The following is a 6,000-nucleotide window of genomic DNA, read 5'->3' as shown; positions in this document are numbered from 1 at the left end:
AATACTTTGCAGAGTTAAATCAGTCAGAGGGAGATGAACACAGTGCAGCGAGAATGCAGGCCTTCTTTGAGATCCTGCACCTCCCTAGTATAAACGCGGAACAGGTTTCCTGTTGAATGGGCCTATGACTGTACAGGAGGTGCAGGAAGCAATAAAGCATCTCCAAGGTGGCAAACACTGGGGTCAGATGGATTCCCAAGTGAATTCTATAAGGAATTCATAAATGTGTTGGTGGAGCCACCTCTGGGGATGTATAGCTATTCATATGCACAAGATTATCTTCCGCCCTCTCTTAGGGAGGCTAATATCTCCCTCATTTTAAAGAAGGAGAAAGAGCCCCAAGAATTTGCTTCATACAGACCCATTTCACTGTTGAATGTAGAATTTAAAATTCTACCCAAGATGCTGGCCCTGAGGTTGGAAAAGGTGTTGTTCTGTATTGTGAAAGAAGATCAGATGGGTTTTGTTAAGGGCCGTAGCTCCTCCAACAATATCAGGAGGGTATTGAACATGGTGCAGGTATGCCAGCAAAGGTTGATCCTGGGTTCAGTGGCCTCCCAAGATGCAGAAAAGACATTTGACCAGATAGAATGGCTGTCCCTGTTTGGGGTCCTCAAGCGCTTTGGTGTGGGACAACCTTTGCTAGATGGGTGGTGGTGTTGTATAATAATCCGAAGGCAGCAGTCATCACAAACGGCAATAAGTCAGATAAATTAAAACCTGGGAGAGGTAGTCGACAGGGGTGTCCTCTTTCACCGCTGCTATTTACCTTGGCAATTGAGCCATTAGCTGAGGCTATCAGGAGGGACCCTGAAATAGTGGCGCCAGGAGTGGGAATGGGGGAACATAAGATTACCCTATATGCTGATGATGTCCTTTTGTTCTTGGCCAATCTGGAGGAGTCCGTTCCTCGATTGACTCAAACAATTAATTTGTTTGGCAGTTTTTCGGGCTGCAAGAACAATTTTACAAAATCAGAAGCCATGCCGATGGGGGAGGGGAAGAATTAGTGGAGGTGCCTGATCTGAAGGATGGAATGCAGTTCCTGTTTAGATGGTCGTCAAAAGGGTTTTTGTATTTGGGAATTTTTATTACCCCTGCCTTCCACCAGCTGTATAAAAATAACTATGTACAATTACTCGAGAGGATAAAGCAGGATTTGCAGCAGTGGGACGGATTACCGTTATCATGGTTAGGCCGAATAGCTCTGATTGAAATGAATGTTCTTCCTCGCCTGTTGTACCCCATGAGAATGCTCCTGTTGTTGCTACCCAGATGAGTATTACGGAGGCTCAGTGGTTGGCTCAGATCTTTTATTTGGTGTCGCAGCCGCCCGCTAATTCAGTTTACCAAATTGCAGCTCTCACAGGGTGAGGAGGAGTGGACCTTTTGGACTTGAAGAGATATCAAATAAGCGCTTTCTTAGCACATGTGTGTGACTGGGCACGAGGGGACTTGGAGTCGATTTTGATTGACGTTGAAGCATTGCAGTCGAGATGTCCCCTAGTTAATCTATTATTCATTGAAAAGATGAAATCCGAGACTGAGCAGTGTAAGAGTACAATCATTTTAAATCCAGTGAAAGCCTGGAGGATAATGAGGCAAGACAAGGGCAATTGGCTGAAGACCTCACTGATTACCCCACTGGTGGTAGTTCTAGGATGTGGAATCGGGAGCTAGGATAGGATATTTCATGAGAAGTATGGCAAGATATATAGGAAAATGTAAGGAAAATTTCAATATGTAACAAAGCACAGGGCATGCAATTGAAGATTTTACATTGGGCTTATGTGGTGCCAGAGAGGCTAGCTAAGTTCAAGATAGGCACATCACCCGGGTGTCCCAAATGTAAAATTAGTATAAGCACTCACACACTGCTATTTGTCATTTTGTAAGATCCAGAGATACTGGAGTGCTATAGTAAGGGAGCTGAAGGACATCCTGGGGGATTAAAGTTAAAGTGAATCCGGTATTTCTTATTCTGGGGTTGCCAAGTTTGCCTTCTCTCGGAGAACACAGGAACAGACTGTAACATTCTTATGCACTGTGCAAGGAAGAACATTTTAATTAATTGGACGTTGGAAAATCCCCAGGGCTTATGGGGTGGCAAATGCTGGTGATGGAGCATCCCCCCTGGATGACCTCACAAATAAGGTGCGCCACAAAACAGTAGTTTTACAAGACGTGGCAGCCCTTTCTAAATTATATTGATGCAGACTGATCAGCAGTATTAATTAGAGCCGTGGTATAGCTGTGGGAATCAGTCTGGGCGCCCATGGATGGGAGCCTTAATGGAGGTGTGGTGAGTGAAATAGAATAAAGTAATGTGATAGAATTCAAATTAACTTAAATTATGTTTAATTTTATTTTTATTCAATTTGATTGTAGTTTAGTTTAAGCTAAGTTTGTTCCAGTAGAATAATAGGAAGCTCATTTTTAATAGTATCATTATATGACATTGTTGTACTGCTATGTTTCTGTACTTTGGTATTGTTCTTTTTTGTATATGGAGGTGTTGTGAGAGATTTGAAAAAGTTTCTAATAAAAATAAATATTTTTTAAAATTTCTTGCCTTCCCCCATAACTATTTTTGACATTCAAAAGTCAGATGAACTTTGAATATATTCAATATCTCCCTAACTACAGGAAGGCACCCCCACTTTGAACTCAATTCTGCTGATTGCTTGCTGCACCGATGTGACAAGTGGCATTGACTGGAGTAGAAAGCCTGAGCAGCAGGTAGCTGAGGCACGTTTGTACATCCACACATCATTCCTGCTGAAAGGCTTTTGTCCAAAACGTTGACTGTTCGGCACCTCGGATGCTGTCTGGCCAGCTGTGCTTTTCCAGCGCCACAATTTTCGACTCTGATTTCCGTTATCTGCAGTCCTCACTTTCTCCAAATCCCAATATATCACCATTTAAACAATGTACCTCCTTTCTGTTTTTATTTCATTGGAAAGGCTATAATTTCACAGTGCGTTACTACATTTACCATGTGTTTGCCAATTAAGACACATACCTGAACCAACTTTGCTGCAAGTCAAGAACTGAACATCAGAGTGAAAAAATGAAATGGAAAAGGGGGTGAGAAGAGGGTGTTGTACTCACAGATGTTGGACAGAGGAAAGAAGTTGCAGTCTGGGATGAAGTTCAATCTTCATGCATAGAGAGAGGAGCAGGAATACCTTGACAAGCGCATAGTCCAACTTCCGCATTCAGACAATAGGGGGGAGGCTCTCAATGGCAGGAGGACCACACTCCTTCCGGTCCTTCAGGGCTTCCTATTGGTCGTTCAAGAATGTTGCGTGCCGTTTCCGCTGACAGCAAAGAGCATGCATCGTATTTTGCTGACACCAGCGTACATGCACAATGCTTCCTGACATCGAGAAGCATGCGCAGTATGCCCAGTGGAGATGCTGGTCCAACTGCCAATCGGAGAGAAAAAAAGGCTGGAGCCAGACTTGTTTGTTTTCCTGGGACTCACCAGTTTATTCCTTTTGCATTTTGTCTGGCTGCTCAATTTTTGAATGTCTTTTCCCCAGTGTAGAGGAAGGCCAAAACTGGAGGGGCATAGGTTTAGGGTGAGAGGGGGTTTAAATGGGACCGAACTGGTAACATTTTCATGCAGAGCGTGGTACATGTATGGAATGAGCTGCCAGAGACAGTGGTCGAGGCTGGAACAATTACAACATTAAAAAGGCATCTGGATGGGTATATGAATCGGAAGGGTTGAGAGAGATATAGGCCAAATGGTGGCAAATGGATTACCAGATTAATTTAGAATATGTGGTTGGCATGCACCGAAAGGCTTGTTTCCCTGCTCTGCAACTCTATGACTCTATTTCTAATTAATCTGAACCAACTTCACAAGACGAGGAATTGGCCATTCCATCCTTACAGCTTGTCCTCAACTGTGGCCTAATTGCACAGATTTCAATGCAAGTTTCAGAAAAATGCAGCTTTTAAAAAAAATAATTGAATTTGTTTTCAAACTTTACTGATGTTTTTGAAAATATCATTTTAGCGATTCTCAATGTTAAAGATCAGCCATTTCTCAGACCACACCCTCCCATCTCCCAGGTAGAGGTCAACACCATCCACGCTCTTTCTATCCTTAGAAGGGCTGATACAGTGAACAAAGAGGGTTCGAGGCACAAGAAAGGATGAGGATGGGGGTGCAGGTAGAGAAATTGGACGGGAAACAGAGGCTGGGAGTAGAGAGAGAGAGAGAAATCGACCCGGGACAGAGCATTGGAGTTAGAGAAACCCTAGGGGTGCACAGGGTGGGGCAGAGCGTTTGACAGAGAGAGAGAGAGAATGGGGGTGCAGAGTGTGGGGAGAGAGAATGGACGTGGGTCAGTGTGAGGGGAGAGAATGGAAGGGGGGACAGAGGGTGGGGAGAAAGAGAGCAACAATGAATGTTAGGAGAGGGTGGGGGAAGAGAGAGGGAATGGATGGAGAGCAGAGGGTGGGGGAAGAGAGAGAATGGAGGGGAGCAGAGAGTGGGAGGAGAGAGAGAATGAGTGTGGGGAGAGGGACTGGATGGAGGAAGGCAGAGGGTGGACGAGAGACTGGACTAGACAGGGGGAAGAGGGTATGGAAATTGAATGGACGGAGAGGATGGCATGTGTGTGAGACGGGTGAATCTAGGGATAGCGATAGAGAATAGATAGGGGGCGCTGTGGGCATGATTGGGTCTTGATTGAATGGGGAGTTGGTGAATGCGTCCCACCCACTCCCAGCATCCCCTTCTTTGCACATGTGCAGTGCAGATTTTTGTGAATGACGTGAGAGAGAATCTGGAGCGTGAGCGCAATTCCCCTCAGACCCTGGCATCAGCAAACCACTGCCTTTCTGTTTTAAAAACGAAATAAAGATGTGGGCAATATACTGGGAATGGCAAGAAGTGACTAAGAAACTGAACCGAGAGTCAACGCTTTCCGGTGAGGGGAGCTGGGCAAAAATAGGAGGATGGAAGGATGAATTCGAGTTAGAATCCATTGAAACGTGGAGGAAATGGGAGACAGATTTCGGGGAGGAGATCGGGAAGGCTGCTCGGTACAAACTAGAATTCTCTTATCCTATTTCCTGCCCTGCACTGACAGCAATGATCTGCTTTCTCAAGGTATTAGCAGAGGAGGATTTGCTGTTCAGGCGTGCACAAGAAATTTACTCAGGGCCTGAATATCAGCAGCTTTTGAATCCAGGAGGGGAAATTATTTCGAACATCAACGTGACTTGAGAAGCCCCGTGATTACACGCAGTCTGCGTGGGAGTGTTCCAGGGTTCTGACTGTGCAGAGAACTTTAACTCTGTAGCGAAATGTGGACGAGTGTTCTCGCTGTAGACGAACCCTTCTTTGGATTGTTGAAGCTGCTGAGACGCAATGACCCCTGCACCGTGGAAACTCTGTGGAAGCAAATTCAATTTCCCAAACGGGCTGGAGTGTCACGAGGACTGGCATGAAGCCAATCGATTCCTTCAATCCTGGAATGAAGTCCATCGATTCCTTCAATCCAAGAGTGTGGGCGGCGCGGCAGCAGTTCAGTGGTTAGCACCGCTGCCTCACAGTGCCAGGGACTTGAGTTCGATCCCACCTCAGGGTGATTGTATGGAGTTTGCACTTTTCTACCCTCCCCACCCCCTCCCATCTCTGGGTGCTCTGGTTTCCTCCCAAGGTGTGCAGCTTAGAGTGAATTGGGCGTTCTAAGTTCAGGGATTAGCTGTGGAGGTTATTGGGTGGGATGCTCGAACAGAGGTCAGTGTGGATTGTTGGGCCAAAGGGCCTGTTTCCACAGTGTAGGGGGTTTAAAGATTCTGCAGCCTGGCTTCCAGTTGCATCTCATTGAGCCGAAGGTCCTCCAGCATGTGTTTTCCATAGTTTCCAGCACCCAGAACCTCCCACCTTCTGCAAATCGAAAGACAAATCCCACCCTGCCCTCTCCAATGTGTGCTATGTAACTGCTTATTCAGTTTTAGTGGCCCAGCAGAGGCTGG

This window comes from Chiloscyllium plagiosum, unplaced genomic scaffold (assembly GCF_037043375.1).
Source record: "Chiloscyllium plagiosum isolate Xiang-an unplaced genomic scaffold, Cpla_swu_hap1 HiC_scaffold_27, whole genome shotgun sequence".
NCBI classification, from domain to species: Eukaryota; Metazoa; Chordata; class Chondrichthyes; order Orectolobiformes; family Hemiscylliidae; genus Chiloscyllium; species Chiloscyllium plagiosum.
The sequence above is the reverse complement of the archived record's forward strand: the minus strand, read 5'-3'. Positions refer to the sequence as shown.